The sequence below is a fragment of the Podarcis melisellensis genome (genome assembly GCF_964234715.1).
Source record: "Podarcis melisellensis genome assembly, chromosome: 5".
In the NCBI taxonomy this organism is placed as follows: domain Eukaryota; kingdom Metazoa; phylum Chordata; class Lepidosauria; order Squamata; family Lacertidae; genus Podarcis; species Podarcis melisellensis.
In genome coordinates, this window is record NC_138537.1 from 77586131 (window position 1) to 77607539 (window position 21409).

Consider the following 21409-nt stretch of genomic DNA (forward strand, 5'->3'; position numbering starts at 1 on the left):
AGTGCTCGTTGGCATCATCTAGGAAATATCAGAAGCTGTCAAACACTATCAGATATAAATACCATTGCATGCCATCTGACAGATGCTATTGGATGCTAAATACTGTCCCTTACTAAAGTGCTTACCATGCCAGTGATCAGACGGCGACATCAAATGCCACATATCGAATGGCAAAATAAAATATGACAGGGCATCAAATATACAGAGAATGCTTGGCAAATATTGGAATATTCTGAAAAATATCTGGAAAAATATTCTGCGTTAAAATTTGCAAAGGAGCAAATTGCTCTCAGCTCTTTTGGAAGCGAATCAAAGCCTTTCAGCTGCTGTTTCGACAGAGGATTTGGAACCAAGTCATGGTGTGCAGGAATAAAGTGAATTAATTAGCACTGAGCAGCATGTGTGGTCCAGCAACATCTGAAGTCTGAGATCATGTAGTGATGCTGCCCCTTTTGATGTCAATATTGCTAGTTTTTCACACAGAATCTTGGCTTTCAGAGATAACCGGAGTGATGGAGGGTAGAAACAGAGTGCAGGAGTAAAGAGGAAACAGCAAGGATCAGAGAGTAGGAATGAATGGTTTGTTATCACAAGGGAGAGAGATAAGTCCCTAGTATATGTGTGCGTGTGTGTGTTATATGGACCTATATATACATGGACCAATATATATGGACCAATGTCTTTTAACTTATTCATACATGATCTGATGTTGGGGGCAAGCAGAGAAATGGCCAGGTTTGCTGATGACACCCAATAATTTTGAATGATGTTTGAAGAATGTAGGGGACCACACCACAGCCCAAGTATCCCCTGGTCATTGGACTGACAGATGTGTATATGAATGAGAAAGGGCTGCTCCCATAGGCATCTGGTGTTGGTGCCTGAGTACACTGAGATAGACCTCGCTGGGGTTCTTGCACCAACTGGAGAATGCCAGGCAGCTATGTTCTCCTCCACAAGCGACCCTCGGGATGATTCATCACTCTTTTTCCCCAATGCACTTCTGCAACACATACTATATCCGGAGATATATGCACACAATTCAATTGCAGAGTTCAAGCAGAAGCTAAGCAGTGGAGATGTGGATTTCTACTTTATTATGTACAAAACAGAACAAAAGAAAACATGGCTCCTCTCTCCTTCTTCATCTCTGAGAGAGAAGAAAAACAAAAGTACTACACAATGGAACAGTGTAACTGAACTTCTGCTCTCATGACTCCAACAGTATGGAATGTCAACACAGACGTGATGAAAACAATCACACATCCTGCAATGGGAGGAATGAAATCCCAACATCTGGTTGGCTATGATGAGACATGTTTAGGATTGTGGTGTTCACATCAAGGTTGCATCTATTTTTTATAAAAACCTGTAAAAGGGAGCCAAGATCCCTGGAAGGCTCCTATCTATTGTCTCCCTTCTTTTAACCGAATATTTTTGGTCATTTATTGCCATCATAGGGATTGTAGACATGTACTACAGTCCTAACCATGCTTGCTCAGAAACACAGTGGGGGGGGGGGGATGAACTCCCTGTTGCATGTGGAATCCTGTACCAATTTTTCTGGGTTCAAGGCCATTAAACTCAAGCTTTTGGGTAGGCATGAACAGTGTTAAAATGTTTTTTTGCGAATTCAGCCTGAGTCTGCTAAGAGCTGCTGCTCCAGCTGAGAACTGATATTGGTGCTGACCACTGCTGTACTTATCAAATATTGAGCACTGCTGTAGAAGCAGGTTTCTTCCTGAAAATCTCCCAGGCAGGAAACTCCATACTGAGTCCCTAGTGCTCAGTTGCCATTATAGTTAAGAATCTATTCCTAAAGTTTAGGACCTAAACTTTTAGATAGCCCTACTTCCTTAAATGAATAGGAGAGAACCATTATCCTGGTTGGAGTGCGAGGGGAACCCTTTACATTCAAAACTGATGCCTTTGTCCTTTTCATGCCCCACATGAATATGAGATTAAAAAAGAATAATGAGCCTCTTACTGAAATCAAGGTGTAGAATGAGCTGAAAATGCCTATTAATGTGGGGCATCCTGCATAATCCATCACTGTTACATGAGGTCATAGGATCAAATAGCAGGGTTTTTCTTTTCTTTTCTTCTTAAAGGACCAGAAACATTTGTTGGCCATTCACTTTTTTAGATGAAATCCTAACAGCATTCAAGCTACTGCTTTCTCATTGGTACATAAAGTCAAAATATTTCTGTATGAATGTCATAGTCTGTAAGTATCTGAGATACTTGGAGCACATCACTTCTAGTAGTTCTCATATGTAATTTTAACCCAGTATATTCCATGCAATTTCAGTTCCATTTATATTATGTCCACTGCTACTCTAAGCCCTTTGGCCCAGAATAAGGGGTGGTGGTGGATTGCTCTGCCTGATGTGGCTTAGTGAGCTGCCATTTCAAGGCATCCTTTTCAGAAAGTTGCTTATAAACCTGTGAGGCAGGTCATCATTTGTGGAAAGTAAAAACAGACCTACGTCATTGGTGCAGAGTAGGGAAAAGTGTTGAGCTGAGGAATCTCTGGCTCTGCAATAGTTGTTGGACTCAATTCCCATCAGTTGGAGTCAGTGCGGCCAAAGTTAAGGGATGATGGGAGTTGTAGTCCACTAGCATCAGGAGGGCCAAAGGTTCCCCACCCCTGCCATACAGAAATAAACCCAAGTAAATCAGACCAAGTAAATTGGGACGCGGGTGGCGCTGTGGGTTAAACCACAGAGCCTAGGACTTGCCAATCAGAAGGTCCGTGGTTCGAATCCCCGTGAGCTCCCATTGCTCGGTCCCTGCTCCTGCCAACCTAGCAGTTCAAAAGCACATCAAAGTGCAAGTAGATAAATAGGTACCGCTCCGGCGGGAAGGTAAACGGAGTTTCCGTGCGCTGCTCTGGTTCACCAGAAGCGGCTTAGTCATGCTGGCCACATGACCCGGAAGCTGTACGCCGGCTCCCTCGGCCAATAAAGTGAGATGAGCACCGCAACCACGGAGTCGGTCACGACTGGACCTAATGGTCAGTGGTCCCTTTACCTTTATCTTTAAATCAGACCAGGGGCTTAAGCAATGATTCATACACAGGGACATCATTTCTTGACAAGCATACATGTAATGGTTTATTTATTTTGCACTAAGTTTTGAATGTTGTCCTGAAGGAAACGTGTGGTGAAACAGAAGTGCTAATGGCTTTCCGGTGGCTGAAAGGATATCACTTGGGCTACAAAGTGAAAAGCACAAAGATAAAGACAAGCAAAGGAGCCATTTTTGATTGAGTTCATTCTATAAAAGCTGTTGGTGCTTAACCGCACACAGAAAACCCTATTTTGGTTTCAAAGAAATCATGAAATGAAAGGCTGCAGCGGAATCACATGGTAACAAAAGCACAGTGGCAGCAGTTCTGGCCTCCCATAAACTTCTCACCCAGCACTCTAGAAAGGAAGGAAAATATTGGTTGAACTTTCAGAGAGCAGGAGAGACTTCCGTTGTCTTTTGAACTTCAGTGTTATCCGTGGAAAGTCAGTTTCAATTTTGTATGAAGAGAAATGCTTACCTGGTCATAAGCCTCCTTTTCATGCAAGATAAGAATTTTCACCGGGAAATTATTTGTTAGCAAATCTCAGTGTCAGCTCAATTCTGGAAAATAACTATTTGTGTTTAAGGTTGTGTTGCTTATAAAGAAACTGCTCTTTGCTACCTGTTTATTAAGGACAATGTTCAAAATACAGCCTTTATCCTTAGGATGAGTAGTATATAAGGGTATAAAAGTAGTATAAAATTTTATCTTACCTCCTCCGATATTGTCAGAATACAGACAGAGAGACAGAGTCATAGAAATATAAAACATGATATTCTGTGTGTATATAGGCCTAATAGACTAGATCTGAACAGATATCTTTCTCCCCTAGTTCCATCAAGGCCCTTAGGATTAATTTAGAGTGCTCCCTGGGGCTGAAAGGAAGCTGCATGGAAAACAATGGGCTTACTTCTGACCAGACATTTGTGGGTGACACTGCTAAGCATGCAATGTAAATTGCCAAATCAGATCCACAAAGGTATACCGAGACAGGTGCCTTTTCCATGGCTGCCTCTCAGCTTTGGAATGTTCTCCTCAGACACCTTCCCAAACTACATCCTAGATATTGCTTGGAAGTGGTACAAGACATTTGGATTTTGGTCTCTCTGAACCATAAGGGTTAGCGTAAAATAATTACCTTCTTCCTTGTTGCAAGTATAGTTCTAGGCAATTAGGGTGGGGTGGCCAGTAAATCCGACTAATCAAGAATTCAAGATCACAAACTAGGAAATAAGATTGACAAACTGTTCAAAGCCATCAACACCTTTCCTCTCACCTTACCCAAATCTCACTCACGCCAAAAACATCATCCACCTAGGCCAGGAAACTACTAGTGTAGCCAGTGTTTTTTTCGGGGGGGTGTGTGCAGGGGTATGCATAGCCCAAAAATTTTGTGATTTTTTGTACTTTTGTCCATTTACTGTATTTATTTTCCCCGATTTGAACCATAAAATGGTATTTTCTTGAGTCAAAATGAGAGTACTGCTATACATTTTTTAAGAAAAAACAACAACACTGAGTATAGCACAGTATAACTCAGTGGGAATTAATGTGCACTTAACATAACCCTAACCATACCACGCCCTGCTTAGCTTTGCACTTGAGGCTAGGATGCTTAATCCTTGGCTGATAAATGGATTAAATTTATAGCAGAAGTCTGGAGCCCAAGGAGCCAAAATAGGCCACACGGTTAAAGGAATGCAGAAATAAATGTACTCATACCAAGCCCTATTGAGAAAATGCAGAGAGAAACCCTTCCATGAAATTCATTTAGAATTATAAATGGTGCTAAGAGTTTTCTAGGAATGTGGCAATGAAAGGATCCATCTACATTTCAAAACAGCAAGACAATGCCATAGAGACTGTAGCCCTGACATATGTAACTTGACGAAGGCCACACATATTAACCTGAACGCAATTACAGAAGAGCCCCGTGAGCTAACAGACCTATTCATCTATGGTGTGTGAAACTAAGGTCATCTCAAATTGCACAATGCAGGAAGCGAGTCAGGCTGTCACTCAGAGGCTGCAGACGAAACTACTGTGTATTAAAAGCCTGGCAGCAAAACAATCCACTTCTAATCACAAACCTTTGTCCTCACCAGCTTATAGAACTACTTGCTCATTTGAGCATGGGTAGCTAAAAGCTGCTTTGGTTTTAGTTCTAAGAATCAATGAAAGCACAAGCATGGATGAATGGAAGTTGATCCATTGGAGGAAATAGGGAGCTGCCCCTCCAACCTCTGCCCTCAGTTAGCCTTCTTACAATGAATCAGGGGTTAAGCTTCCCCAGCACTGTAATACCGAGGACTTTTGTTGAAGCCTCTCCTGACCTGTTAAAGCACGGCTCTGTATCTGCTGTCCTATCCTGGAATCTTCTTCAGGCTCTCCTACCAGACACCAGAGTCTGTTCTGCCCCTCCCTTTACATTCAGCACCATGGACAGGTTCTCCCCTTGTATCTTCTGCATATGCCAAATGTTTCAGCTACTCCATCCACCAAGCCACTTTGCCTACTTGGCCTTCTTTCTCAATCCTCTTCCTTTGCTGACATCGTCATCATCTTCTGCCTTTCCACTAGGAATCACCAACTGACACCCAGGGACTAGCATCCAGCTAGATATTCACTTCTTCTGCCTCCCATCCAGCCCCAGCCAATCACACTCTCTAGCTAAGAATTCTAAACCTGCAACCACCAATCAGAACATGAATATCTTCTATACTTCTTTTGCATACTGAGGGTTCTGTCTCTAACCGCCTTTTGAGTGGACAGTTAAGCTCCCTGCCCCATGACAGTTAAGCCAACTTTCACCTGACCAGATAGAAGACTTCCCCCATCAAACACATTGCAATGTGTATAGCGACAGAATACATTACACAAGCCCCACTAAAACAAACAAGATTTCATCATGCTGGGCAATGACTGTCATTCTTATTTTTGAACAGTAGGCTATGTTTCACCCACAATGAAGTCAGATGTTTCTAACGACACACCTTTCCATCCTTCATCCAGCGAAGCAAGTGGTATTATAATAGTTTAAGGACACGTTACAGTCCGACAAAATCACCAGAGGTGGTGCAGCACAGTGAGAGATGTGGCCTGCAGAGGAGGCAGACCAGGTAGAGCATGTCATTTCAGGGGGTGAAACTTAATTTTTAGAAATCACTTCAGTGAGGGATTTTCAGTCTTTGGAGTGTGAGGTATTATTTCTGCCATTGGACAACATTTAGCTTGGTAAGTCTATGTTTGATGAAGAAGCCCATAAACGGCTTGCATATAGTTGTTGATGAGCTGGGGTGAATCCTAGGAAAGAAACGTTTTGGGTGACAAAGACATATATGAGAAGCCCAGAGACAAACATGACTTAGTGTACAAGTAGTTACAGTGGTACCTTGGGTTACATACGCTTCAGGTTACATACGCTTCAGGTTACAGACTCTGCTAACCCAGAAATAGTGCTTCAGGTTAAGAACTTTGCTTCAGGTTGAGAACAGAAATCGTGCTCTGGTGGCGCGGCGGCAGCGGGAGGCCCCATTAGCTAAAGTGGTGCTTTAGGTTAAGAACAGTTTCAGGTTAAGTACAGACCTCTGGATCGAATTAAGTACTGAACCCGAGGTACCACTGTATATACATTCATACCTTGGTTTTCAAACAGCTTAGTTCTCGAATGTTTTGGCTCCCGAAAGCCGCAAACCTGGAAGTGACTGTTCCGTTTTGTGAACTATTTTTGGAAACCAAACGTCCAACGGGGCTTCCACAGCTTCCAATTGGCTGCAGGAACATTCTGCAGCCAATCAGAAGCTGTACTTTGGTTTTTGAAAGTTTTGGAAGTCAAACGGACTCCGGAATAGATTCTGTTCAACTTCCAAGGTACGATTGTAGTTGTATACTAGTGAAAGGGTGAATGAGAGGGAGTTGAGACAGTCCTTTGGTGTAAATCTAAGAGACTTCATTTCAAATACCTGCTTAGCTGTAATGCTCATTGGATGACCCTGGGCCAGTCACGATGTTCCTGTCCAAGGTTGTTGTTAGGTAAAACGGGACAAACCCCATTTCCTCTTTGAGAAAGGTTGGGGTACAATTTTTAAAAATAAAATAAAAGAAAAGAAATATTTATGGATGGTTTATGATGAAACCTAGCCCTTGGTGACCCTAATGCTTATATTAAAAAAAATTTCAAGAAACTTTGCATCCAGTAAATATGTGACTAATATTTAAATGCACAATTCGCTTAAAAAACAAAATTAAAAACAAAACAAAATTGGTATTCTAATTTGTTAGAAATGAATGCAAATGTATCATAAGGATAGTAAAATATAATTAAAGTGTCAGCGGTGAAATTTTATAATCTTAAATGAAATTAAGGTAATAAATTAACCTAAAAATTAATTTAGTTTAGAAAATAGCATTGAGTTCATGAGTTAAATAATTATGTACTATTATAATTTTTTAAAATATTGTAATGAGTAATTAATATTTAAATGTAAAACTGTACTCATAAGTATTCAGGTATGAAAGATTATATCTGTAGTAACATACACACTCGCTCACACACCCAAATCAGGTTGTAGCTTGAAAGAACTAATTTTAAACAATCTATCAATAAAATTTATTCAATGTTTTCTTGAAGACAATCCAAGGTTTGTGCAATGATTTCTCTGTATCTGAGTTATTAACATCTTATAACATTGTGTTATGCTGCCCCTGTTCTAATTTATAAAGTGTCAAAGCATTTAACCACTTGTATCCAAGAACACACGCGAAGCAGTTGTTGTGCAGCCAGTGGCTCTTTAGTCCTCTTCTATTTTATTCAGTATTTCTGTTTCCTTTTTCTTTTCAGCGCTGCTTTTTCCATGACACAGTGCACAAAAGCACGCTAAAACCTTTTCAAAATTAAATTGTTGTGTGTGCTTGCAGAGAGGGAGAGAGGGAGAGAGCGAGCATAAATTTTAAGATTTGAATCTAAAGTACTGTGGGCACAAATCAAGATTTTGGTGGGTGGCTGGATTAGAGGTGCTCTGATCACAGTGCCTGATCTTCCAAGAAGACATGACTGTCTGAGAGGCCTTTCTTCTGACTTATCTCAGAGAGAAGTCAAATTTGGACTGCAGTCAAGGCCAGTAGATGAAGTGACTTGATCCTGATAAGTAATGAAAAAGTATATACAGAATAACAATCTGTAAAGAGGGACCCATCAACGTTTGACTGGCAGGATGGGGTGCCTAGAAATTTATAGGGCAGACTAGGGGTGTGCCTTCTAAGGCATTGTGTTCCCTCAGTAAACCTGACGGCAGAATCAGACATGGCATATACAATATATCCTTCAGGTACACCCAGTATACCTGAAAGAGTGTCTCCAACGCCATCGTTCTGTCCGGAAACTGAGGTCCAGTGCCGAGAGTCTTCTGGAGGTTCCCTCACTGCAAAAAGTGTGGTTACAGGGGACCAGGCAGAGGGCCTTCTTGGTAGTGGCGCCCACCCTGTGGAATGCCGTCCCATCAGATGTCAAGGAAGTAAACATCTGACTTTTAGAAGACATCTGAAGGCATGGGAACTTTTTAATGTTTGATGTGTTATCATGTTTTTAATATTCTGTTGGGAGCCGCCCAGAGTGGCTTGGGAAACCCAGCCAGATGGGCAGGGTATAAATAAAGGTAAAGGGACCCCTGACCATTAGGTCCAGTCGCGGATGACTCTGGGGTTGTGGCGCTCATCTTGCTTTATTGGCCGAGGGAACCGGCATACAGCTTCCGGGTCATGTGGCCAGCATGACTAAGCTGCTTCTGGCGAACCAGAGCAGTGCACGAAAACGCTGTTTACCTTCCCACCGGAGCCGTACCTATTTATAGACTTGCACTTTGTTGTGCTTTCAATAAATATTATTATTATTATATTTATATACACACAAGTTACTGTATTAGCGGAATGGATGGAACCCACACAAAGCTCAATGTTGTTATGTCAGATCATTTTCTGCATTATTTCAGCAGTCTTTCCTAGCTCCTCTCACCTGCCTCTAAAGCTTTTAGACTTGGATTTTCCATTTAGTTCGAGGTCTTGTACATGTAATCAAATTGTGGGAAACAAAAGCAAAACCCCCAACCCCCCCCCACCCAAATTGCTGAGGATTTGCAGCTCCCTTGTACACAGCAAGGTGACATGGTGGACCATTGATCATTTCACAAAGAAGACTGTTAAGTTACTAAATCAAAATAGAAAAATAACTGATGGGAAAATGGCTTTCCTATTCATTTTTTGCATGTGTTCAAGGTGTACAGCCGACTATAATGGTCTGCATTTATATGGAAATGAAGGCAGCCTAGGAACTGGGTGTATTAATGTTCTTGCTCTAATATAATGGCCTGTGATTTTGTGATGCTATCTGCATCTAGCCACAATCATCATGCCTAGCCAAGGTCTAGTCACAATAAGCAAACAAATGGAGTTACCAGAACAGTGAAACAATCATTCACAACTTATGTAACTGTTTTAAAAACAGAAGCTGAATGTCACTTATGGGTGCCAAATAAATAACCCAAGTCAGGAATTATACAAAATTATGCTGATGGTGCCTATTTAGCAGTGTTTATGAGGGGGCAACCATGTTTCTTCTGTCAAATTCCCCCAGGGAGCAATGCATAATCACCAAGCTTTGTTGCTCCCAGGGGGGCTTGCTCTATGTTCAATCTAGGCACATGGCAGCAAGGAGCTTTGTGGGGAGAATGGAGGCAAATAATAATAATAATAATAATAATAATAATAATAATAATAAATGCATTTATACCCCACCTATCTGGCTGGGCTTCCCCAGCCACTCTTGGCAGCTTCCAACAAAATATAAAAATACATTAATGCATCAAACATTAAAAGCTTCCCTAAAGAGGGCTGCCTTCATATGTCTTCTAAAAGTCTGGTAGTTGTTCTCCTCTTTGACATCTGGTGGGAGGGCGTTCCACATGGTGGGTGCCACTACCGAGAAGGCCCTCTGCCTGGTTCCCTGTAACTTGGCTTCTCGCAGTGAGGGAACCGACAGAAGGCCCTCAGTGCTGGACCTCAGTGTCTGGGCAGAACGATGGGGGTGGAGACGCCCCTTCAGATATAGGTTTAAAAGGAAAACTTTGTTGGCTCAGAGGCAGTGCACAACCCTCAGACCACTTCACAACAGAATCTACTGAACTGCAGATTCTGAAGTGGATCATTGATCCAATCTGGGTCAATATTTGCCCAGATTACAATCATAGAATCATCTAGTCCATCCCCCTTCAATGCAGGAATTTCAACTAAAGCATCCGAAACAGATGGCCGTCCAACATCGGTTTAAAAACCTCCAAGGAAGGAGAGTTCACCACCTCTCATGGTAGTCTGTTCCACTGCTGAACAGCTCTTACTGTCAGAAAGCTTTTCCGAATGTTTATTCGGAATCTTGAAGCCATTGGTTCGAGTCCTACCAATGAATTGCTACAGATCAAACCCCACTGATCAAACCCCACTCACAACATTGCTACAGATCATTGCTACAATTGCTACAGATCAAACCCCACTCACAACATTGCTGACTTTAAAAATCCTGTTTAATGGAATCAGTTCACACATACAGCTATGAGTCATCGAGGGTTGGTTCGCACATAGGTAAGAACTGGAGGTTTGCATGTTAAACGGATATCTTAGACCAATACATAATGTATAGAACTTTCTTATAACCTCCAATCCTTGCACAGAAATTTTTGTTAGTGGAGTCAGAGCACATATTCAGTTGAGTCACCAGGTGCTAAGAAGCCACTTAAGGGAGGATGTAGAGCTCAAGTAGGACAGTGCATGCTTTGCATGCAACATCTCAAATTCAACCCTAGGCATCTCAAGATGGGGCAGAGAGATTCCTTTCTAGAGCTCTGGAAAGCTCTTGTCTGTCAGCATAGATAGTACTGTTCTAGCAAAACCAGTGTAATGACTCAGCATGAGTCAGCATCCTGTGTTCTGCTTAATGACTTCCGATAATGTACCTGCATGCCTAAATTGACAATACAAGAAGGGGTGGCTATTAAATACTATCTTCTCTTTTTATTTTTTGCTGTTGCATATTAATCATGGATAAGGCCACATTATATGAGAGTGATTTTGAGAAATCTTACATTCCCCCACCCCACCACCCAAAAAAGGTGCATCTTTTCAGAAAGTTTAATGTGAGAAGAAGAAGAAATTCTCTCCCAGTCTCTTCGTCAACCATGAGGGAATTTATTCTTGTGCTCAGTCTAGTTAATGTTTCATACTACCCTCTAGTAAAGTTCAAGTCAGAACAGAGCTCATCTGGGGATAATCCCTTTTGCAAGCCCCATGCAGGCACCCATCAGAAGGCTATCTGTCTAAGTTCACCAGAGCATCTCATGATCTGGGTGTCAGGCTGATGGTAAGATTTCATCAATAAGCAGCATAGAGCTGTCTGATCAATACAAGCCTAGATAACCTGATGCTATTTCCCCTGCCCCATGGGTGAAGAGGAATGATGTGTGTGTGTGTTCATACTTGGAACCGAAGCACAGCAAAGAGTCCCAAGAGAGAGACAAGCTTTTGGTGGAGAAAATAAACAAGTTAACCCTGTGCTCACTTTGTTGCCATCACAGCACAGGTTTTGCTTTGGATAGTTATTGAACCACAGCTGCAAAGAGATGGCATCTTTTGGGGCAGAAAGGGAAATAAAGTCAACTTGCCATCATTGTACAGTGGTACCTCGGGTTACAAACATCTCTGGTTGCAAACACTTTGGGTTACAGACTCCGCTAACCCAGAAGTAGTACCTTGGGTTAAGAACTTTACCTCAGCATGAGAACAAAAATTTCGCGGCAACAGCAGCAGGAGGCCCCATTAGCTAAAGTGGTACCTCAGGTTAAGAACGGTTTCAGGTTATGAATGGACCTCCGGAATGAATTAAGTTCGAAACCAGAGGTACCACTGTATTGGACTGATTAAATTGTAGTTATTTTGAGAGTGGCACCATTTTAACACCACTGGGAAGGAAATTCTTTGTTGTTTGCTTTCAGTCTGCTCACATCTTTGCTGGCCTTTAGTTTGCCAAGATGGGAAGGGCCATAGCTTGAGATGTGAAGACCTCAGAAGGGAGAAACACTGGGAATTCTCCCCCCCAAAAAATTTTTGGGTGTGTGGTTTTTTCACACCTTCACATCTCAAGCCATTTCTCAGTGGTATAGAGTATCTGCTTTGCTTGCAGAAGAGTTTCTATTTTTTTTACCATGCATTTTTTTAAAAATTCAAAATTATAACAAGACATATTATCCAAAAACATATCATCCTTGTCCCCCCCCATTTTTCCTTCCGCCCCTCCCACACAACCCACCCCCCGACTTCCCTCAGTTCCAGTCTTTGGTTTCTCTGAGAATCCTATTTTCTGCATGTTGCAAAGTTGTATAGATCCTCAAACTATTTAGCTGATTATTATCAACAAAAAGTTTGTGAATGTTTATTCAAAACCTGCCAAGGAGTCCAGTTCGCTTTGTTGTGTCTTCAGATACTTTGTAAAGGGTTCCCATTCATCCTTAAAGTCACAGTTATCCTTGTCCTGTAGTTTATATGTCAGTTTTGCCAGTTCTGCATAGTCCGTCAATTTTTCTTGCTATGATTCCTTAACTGGGGTTTCTTCAGTCTTCCATCCTTGTGCTACCAGAACTCTTGTGGCCGTTGTCGCCACAACACCCAGCATCTGCAAGTAAGCTAGGAAAGAACCCTGCTTGAAACTTTGGAGAGATGATGGTGATGATGATGATATTTGTGTACCACCCTTTACCAACAGGTCTCAGGGCATTTGGAACATAAAACCACAATATAGAAAAAAAAATACATAATAAAAACAAAAACAATCCAATAACCCCCCTTCCCAGCACATATTATAAGGGACTGGCAGTCAGTATAGACAATACTGAACTAAATTCACCAGTTGTCTGACTCAGTCTGACCACTTGGCTCGTTTATTTATTTTTTAAAAAATTATGAATGTATCTAAGTGATATACAGCAGAAAGCAGTTAACAGTCTCATTAGAATAAATATACAACAGAAAAACAGTAAAGCAGTAGTATAAAAGCTAAGGCTGTGCACAGCCCCCCTGATCTTGCCCCAAATCAATTTAGGGGTGCAGCTAATGTTTAAATGCAGCTGCATCTCCTTCGCCCTGCACCTCACTAAGAGAAAGAGGGTTCACTCTGCTGGCTGCTGCTTTGCAAGTGAATGGGGAAGACACTTGTGAGCCTGCAGGATTCGACCTTAGTGGGGAATACACCGGTAAAACAGACCTCTGCAGCTTTCCAACCCAGTCCCTGCTCCAGGCAGCCCGGCCCAATCCAGGGCAGCCCAGAGTTCTCCTGACCCCAATAAGCCCAAGCTTGGATCCTTGAAAATGTGCTATATGCCAATTGCACCATCCATGCACAAGGGGGAGATAGCAGTATGTTGGGAGAATCCCAAGCTTTGAAGAACTTGGGGGGGGGGAGCATCTTAGGGAGGAAAAACCCCTAAAGAAGGAAAATACCCAAACAGCCAGCATGGAATGTGTATGTTCAGTAGGCACCCAATTCTGATTTACTGTTGTGGGATAGAAAATTGGGAGGCAGAAGAGAAAATGGAGTGGAGTGGAGTATTCTGGGAGGAAGGCATGGCTGGCACCTGGAGGAGGAACACTTCACAAAGCAGCATTTTCTTGTATGGCCCACTTGTAAAGCAAATAAATGAAAATTTGCTTTATTTGAACCCCGAAGTCTGCCACTTCACCCTACCTAATGCAGCCCTGAGAAGCATTAGGTATTTAGACTTAATTCTGATTCACATTAAAGGCAGATTTTGCCAATCTATGTTCCTAAGACTCTTCACGTAAGGTTACGGCCAATTAAAACCCCACTGTACATCTCCTCTGTCTTTGTCTTTAGAAGAAGTATAGGAATAATCATGGCCAGATAATAGGATCACCACAGCTCAGAAAGATAACACACTGAAAATACTTGCTAATGAATCTCTGTATCCCCCCCACTCCCTGTGTGCTTTCTCCTTACAACCTGCCCTACAGGAACAAAACAGTTTCTCAGCTGCAGCAGTGCCTACAAAGAAAACTCATTATTAGCCGAAGATTTGCAGAGAAGTTTGCTCTGCCAGCCAAGTTTGGTGAGTGCCCCCGAGCCTCAAGCAAGAGACCTTAAACTTTTTAAAGTCTCGGTGACCTGCACCAAATAGCTTGAGCTATCGAAAACTGAGATCTTCTAAAGAAGTGATTCCTAAACTATGTGCTGAAAGAGAACAGCAAGTGTGCCGTGAGAGATAAATTAGAAGTTTCCTGTAAGTTGAAAGCACCTTCCCGCAGTTGAGACTGCCTGTTGCATTTCACACTGCTCTGGCATTGCCACATTCCACCACATTCCTATTTGCACTGGGAGATTAGATAGATGATAGACAGACAGACAGACAGACAGACAGACAGACAGACAGATAGATAGACAGACATGCCCCTTAATCACTGCAACATCAAAATTTCAGGCATTCAGCCTGGACACACAAGCAAGAAAGTTTGTTGTGGGATAGTGTGTGTGCAGATGGCATATTGAGGCAGCATCACTCACCTGACCTCTGATTGGTTGTTTTGCTGCAGCTTGCCAGGAGGTAGAGAAGTGGTGGCGGCAAGCAAGCTCAGTGTCATAAAAACACCAGCAGGAGCTCAAGATTGGCTCTGCAGGTGTGTTTCCACCTTGCTAACTTCCCTGTCCTAGTAAGCAGCAGCAGCACGACCAACTGGTGAGCATCAACATCCTATAGTGTGATCAACTGCTGAGCCTGTGTTTGCCCTACTCCTGAAAGTCCCTGTGTGTGCTCTGCCCAGAATGCAAGCATCCTCACAATACCCTGATGAGGTGGAATGCGGCTTGCAAGGCCAACATGCAAGCCCCCTTTCGACCTGCACACAAAACATGTGAAGGTTTGGAGAAGGTGTGCCTGGTGACCTTGAGGGAGGGCATGCATAGAAAGGTAAAAGGTAAAGGGACCCCTGACCATTAGGTCCAGTCGTGGCCGACTCTGGGATTGCGATGCTCATCTCGCTTTATCGGCCGAGGGAGCCGGTGTACAGCTTCCGGGTCATGTGGGCAGCATGACTAAGCCGCTTCTGGCGAACCAGAGCAGCGCACGGAAACACCATTTACCTTCCTGCTGGAGTGGTACCTATTTATCTACTTGCACTTAGAGGTGCTTTCAAACTGCTAGGTTGGCAGGAGCAGGGACCGAGCAACGGGAGCTCACCCGGTCATGCAGATTCAAACCACCGAGCTTCTAATCTGCAAGTCCTAGGCTCTGTGGTTTAACCCACAGCGCCACCCATGTCCCCATGTGTAGAAACAGGGCTTAAATTGGAGCCATGTATACGGTTGACTCCATTCAAAGCTAGCATTTGAGGAGACGTCAGGTACTCGGCCATTTCTGACTTGTTAAATCTGTGATGAAGGATTCACCCATGGTGACAGTCTCCTCCACTGCATGCTGCAGGCATCAAGCATTAAATGTGCAAATGTGGGTGCACACTCTTGGTGTTGTATATTCATTTCTTGCCCAAGAACTGGTATCAGCTGCCAACTCTTATCATCATGTTCTATAAATCACGAAACTGTTTTGCAATTTGTGTAATGAGGGGGAAAAAAGTTGTTTGGGTTTTTAAGGTGTTTTTTTCTCCTTTCAAATTCAGCATATTCTATAGAAAGAAAAAGCTTGCTGTGAAAGAGCTTAAAGAGGAAGTTAATAGTGCCATAAAATATGCATAATGTTTTAGTGAGAATCCATCTTCTTTTAGAAGCTCCTTAGAATTTAAGGCCTTAATGGGGTTGAGTATTTCTTGTGAAGGAAGAGTGGGAAAGACCGACGGAGAGAATTATCTTTTCATTTTTAGAAAGACATTATTTTCTTGTAATTGCAGCTTTCTGTGGTGATTAAAAAGCAATGCAAAATCTTTTGATTGAATAGATCTGTCTTCTTGTCTGAAAATTTTAGTTCTGATGGGTATACTGCCTTATAAATTTCATTAAAAAATTATTAAAACTTATATGGCTGCCCATTAAAGTCCTTAATAATTGTGTTACATGGACAGAATGAGTGCCATCTGTTTTTCCCTTAGCACAACAGCTGAGTGGTAATCCAATTTATGCATTCCCCTTAATACATTCTTCTCGCTGTTTCAAATAAAATGCATTTTCTCTTTGACAATAAGCTTCACTAATTGCAACCTGGGCTTAGGACTGATGCCTCATGTGTGGATGTGTGTGTGTGTGTATCAGCATTCACTGCTACTAACATTTTGAAATGGCCTTTAATTATTTTAATTGCTTTTTAAAAACACTCCGCTTTTTATGTGAACTTCAAATCCCTTTGCTGGATAGTATAGAAAGCTTACACTGAATGAGGCAGGAACTGGAGCCCTTGCTAGGTGTTTGCTTCCCTTCCAAGACGCGTGAAAGTGGGGACACACTGCCCAAGTAGGTTTTGAACTTCCTCAGGGCACGAACACAAGGAGAGTGGGCAGCCTTCTGTAGACATTTGCCCTCCAACGTCTGGGTGGTTGTCAGGATACATACAGTAATGTCACAACGGCCTACCACTGAGTGTTAGTACAGCAATGCTGCTCACGTCTGTTCAGAAATAAACTCCATTGAACTCAGTGGGGCATATTCCCAGGTAGGGATCAGGAGAAATTCAATTCCGTTCATATACAAAGACAAACTTTCTGTTTCCAAAACAATGCACAAATCAAAACAGAGCTGCCATTCAAAAAATTGCACTTCTCTGAATTTTGCATTACAGTTTTCCAGCCATGTTTGCAAAAATACCTACATTAAGGTACATTGTGCACAACTATGCACATATCAGTAAAAATAACATACAAGAAATGCAATATAAGAGGGGATTTGGTTTTGCAAAAAATATTAGGCAAAGTTGCATACAAATGTGGATATTAGGGGAAAAATAATTAAAATGCTGACACATTTTTATGATGGTGTTTTTAAAAATCACAAGCTGATATGGAAATGTGGAGAACTGAGTTTAAGCTTGGAGAAACAAGAAACGGGGAGATCGAAATTCATCAGTTTGCCCATACTCTTCCCAGGTATATAGATTTAGGACTAGAGCGCTAAGCTTCAGTATATAAAACCTCATTAAGGGACTTTGTCCCTTTTCTCCTAAATCTGAAATGACATCCCCTAACATCTGCCTAACATGTAGAATAAGAGAACAAGAACATACATTGAGAAAATATTGGAAAATGTTTATTCCCAACTGAAGAGCACAATAAAGCTGTTAGAAAGTCCGTCATAATACTCCAGGTATTCCTGACAACAACAGACAAACGTTCAGGTAGAGTTCACAAAGAATTTAAGGAATCTGTGAAGTCAAGACAACCGTAGCTGTGAAACTTAGGGGGATAGTTCTACTATCAGTTACAGATGGCTCCTTATGCCTCTCTTTCATGCATCTATCTCCTGGTGTCATTGATGTCTTCATAAAGACTTCAAGGCATGAGCAACTGTTTCCACAACTGCTGCCTGAATGGTAAGCTTAGGCTGCAATTCTAAACACAATTCAGGCCATCCCATGTTTTGTTGGAGCTGCGCATTTGAAGCTCCTGGTGTAAAGGTGTTGTATGTGTGAGAGGGGAGAGAGAGAGAGAGAGAGAGAGCGCAGCTGCGGAGGCCACAATTTGAACAGAATCTACAGAGAGGGAGATCTAATCCTTTCTCCAGCATGGGAGCTAGCCCCAGACAAAATTGGGAATCCCCACAACTTCTTTTACAAAAAGAACATTACCTTGGGCTCCAAACGTGAAGCTCCAACATGACATCTCTGGCTCTTACAGCTCTGAGAGTTAAGTCCAGGTGAACTCTGTGAAATTTACAGAGGATCATGCTGCACATTTCTCATTTGCAATAATGAGAGAGAAAGGAGGCTCTTCAGATAGAGAGTGAACTTAAGAAGCAGAACCAGACTCCATGATTACACACCAGCTGTCCTTATTTTCTGGTGGTTGTCTCCAGTAAAAATCTTCATTCTGACATTTATATCTCACTCCTGATAGGGGTCGAAGAATGTCAGTTTTGATAGCTTTCTCATTCTCTTGTTTTCCCTGTCTTCAGTTGAGTTAAAGCGATTTCCACATCAGTTTGCACATTTTTTAAAAGTCTGCAAAAAAAAAAAGGTCTGGGTTTTCATGCACACTAACTAATGCATTTTTGCTAGCAATTTCCCCTAATAAAACACATTGTCAAACATTATTGTTGCTCATAGACATATTTGTGCACACTCCCTCCTAATGTATGCCATCTTTGTAGGAGGAGAATGCATCATAAAATTTGGAGCAGTTCAGATTTTGAAGGACAGATGTGTTTTGATGCAAGTATTGGAAGAGGACGTTTGTCTAGACACAGATTTCTGAGTCATGTGGCTAGCATGACTAAACTGCTTCTGGCACAGCGGGACACCGTGACGGAAACCAGAGTGCACGGAAATGCTGTTTACCTTCCCACCACAGCAGTACCTATTTATCTACTTGCGCTGGCATGCTTTCAAACTGCTAGGCTGGCAGGAGCTGGGACAGAGTCACAGGAGCTCACCCCATCGCTGGGATTTGAACTGCCGACCTTCTTATTGGCAAGCCCAAGAGGCTCAGTGGTTTAGACCACAGTGCCACCCGCGTCCCTGAAGCTGGCAGTAACAGTGGGCAGACGCAGTCATTGTCTGGCATCCCAAAGACATAGCAGTTGCCTGTGAGTTCTGACCATCTTTTCCCATCAAACTGAGCCCAAACTATTCTATGATTCCCTAATACTTTTGGCCGGTTTTGGAGAGGCAGCCTACAACAACTGAAGGGGAACATCAGCATGACATCACAATAGCCAGTCCTTGGAGCTGGCAGCATCAGCATGATGTCACCATGTCCAGTCTCTGCCCTTCAGTCAAGCAGTGTCAGAATGAGATCACAATGGCTAGTCCCGCCCATTAACGCAGTAATCATAAACATGAAGTCACAATGCCCAGTCTGCTTCCTTCAAGCAGGCTGCATCACCAGGAGGCCACAATATTCAGTCAAGCAGTACAAACTTGCTATGGGAGTCCCTCTTTCAAGTAGGAAGGGATATATTGTGTTCTGAAGCCATCAATCTCTTTGAAGCTGGCAGTAAAAAGGTAAAAGGTAAAGGACCCCTAGATGGTTAAGTCCAGTGAAAGGCGACTATGGGGTGCAGCGCTCATCTCGCTTTCAGGCCAAGGGAGCCAGCGTTTGTCCACAGATAGCTTTCTGGATCATGTGGCCAGCATGACTAAACGGCTTCTGGTGCAACGGAATGCTGTAACAGAAACCAGAGCGCACGGAAATGCTGTTTACCTTCCTGCCACAGCTGTATCTATTTATCTCCTTGCACTGGTGTGCTTTTGAACTGCTATATTGGCAGGAGCTGGGATGGAGAAATGGGAGCTCACTCAGTTGCAGTGATTCGAACTGCTGACCTTCTGATTGGCAAGCCCAAGAGGCTCAGTGATTTAGACCACAGCACCACCCCATGGTTAACCCATGGCTGTTTTAATTCCAGTGAATGTACCCTGAATATGATTTAGTTGACTATAACCCTTTGGCTCCATTCATGATTGGTTCTAGATCCTGCCACCATCATTCTGCATCCCCAGATGCCAAATTGCTCCAAAGGAATGCAGAGCTTGACAGAAATAAAAAAGGTGATTCGACCCAACATAACATATTGAATGGAATGTCACAATACCAATAACCAAAAAGATCTGATTCTGTGATGGCATTATGGAGGGCAAGAGGACAAATGGAAAGAAGGGCAATTTAAAGGAGACTGTGAATATTTCCATGGGGAATGTTGAAACATTGTTGGAAAGGGATTTGTTTTGACATTGCTGATAATGTCTACCCACACAACCTCAGAACGTAAGAAGGGCCTGCTGGATCAGACCCATCTAAGTCAGCATCCTGCTCTCAGGGTAACCAACCAATTGCCTACGGAAGCAAGCAAGCTGGACCTGGGTGCAGCAGCGCTCTCCCTGGGCATTCAGAAGCATGCTGTGGAAGCAGTAGGCATCTGAATAAGCCCACTAAAAATGAGTGGGTTTTGGCACAGCTGCGGCATTATGATGGCACTGTAGCATCAGCAATTTCCCCCTCTTCAAGGTGTCATGTAACTGGGTTTGTGAAATGCTACACTGATTCAATTGGAAACTTGGGGGGGGGGTTCTTTACCCGTCTTCTCAGGCCAATAGCTGGCGTTGCAATATTTCTTGTACCCGCTAATGAGAACATTTATTCTTAGATACAGACGAGTAGCTCAGTAAGTGTAGGTGGTGACCTGTGCGTGTATCTTGCCTGGTGGGGGAGACTTGATACCTCTGCCGACATATTATTGAATTTTTAACTCCCACACTGAGTCTCCACTAATTTCATTTAGTGCGCAAAATTCAGCACAATGTTCAAAATGAAAGATTTCTTTTATGAACTCTCCATAATGGGTGCCAAAGGCACTTTCTCCCCACCACCCCTCTGTTGGTCTCCCCCTCTTTGCCCTGACAGAGTGAGAGCGAGTGAGCTCGTGAGTTATATTCTGGTCTGTTAAATGTGCACTTATCTTCCCGACTCCATTTCCTGGCAACAATATTGCCGCCTCTTAAATATCCATATCTATCTATCTATCTATCTATCTATCTATCTATCTATCTATCTAGTACACACTCACACACACACACACAATATGGATATATAGATCAAGATAGATACCCTATATAGATACAGTCTCTCTCTGTGTGTATGCAGCTTCACTCTTATTCTCGCAAGGACTGACCCTGGCATGCCCTGCTGCCCTAGTAAGCCACTTTCTCCCGCCCTCTCTGACACTTTTCTAATGAACAACTTGTATGGTGCAGGAAGAAGCACCTCCAGATAATCAACAGGCAATGTAATGATGGTTTCAATCACTCTGATGATGTTGATGATGACAGTGATTAAATTGGCTACTTAAAGCAGCGTCCTGATTAAAATTATATTAAGAGTTGCCGCTATACTGTGTTGATGATTTCTCACGTCTTTCCATTCTGTGATAGATCTTTAGAAATATTCCAAAAATAAAGGAAAGGACTAATTTTTACTGCACTTCCTCCCATGCTGCTCTCCTGGAGCATAGCATGAGGTAGATTTTTTTGTCAGCTCAGGGAAAGTGATGACAATCAGGAAGGCAAGCATTTAACGTGTATTTCCAAAGAGAGAGAGAAAGAGATCTGAAGACAATGCTAGTCGCACTGA

General features: G+C 42.5%; 2 long non-coding RNA genes across 5 annotated transcripts in view; one reads left to right on the forward strand and one right to left on the reverse strand.

Annotated features, from left to right (window-relative positions):
- Positions 1–21409, forward strand: part of LOC309371181 — a 58890-nt gene that overhangs the window by 17629 nt on the left and 19852 nt on the right. The window contains exon 1 of one of the 4 annotated variants that reach the window (XR_014168843.1): positions 6090–6192. The exons of 1 other annotated variant lie outside the window; for it this stretch is intronic. This is a non-coding gene — a long non-coding RNA (uncharacterized lncRNA). Of the gene's footprint in view, positions 1–6089; positions 6193–19147; positions 19292–21409 lie in introns of those variants that run through there. 2 more of the 4 variants (XR_014168844.1, XR_014168845.1) reach the window with 2 other exon arrangements.
- Positions 17351–19089, reverse strand: LOC309371314. Its single transcript, XR_014169041.1, has 2 exons — positions 18619–19089; positions 17351–18282 (listed from the first exon to the last, which is right to left on the reverse strand). It is a non-coding gene; the product is annotated as an uncharacterized lncRNA (long non-coding RNA).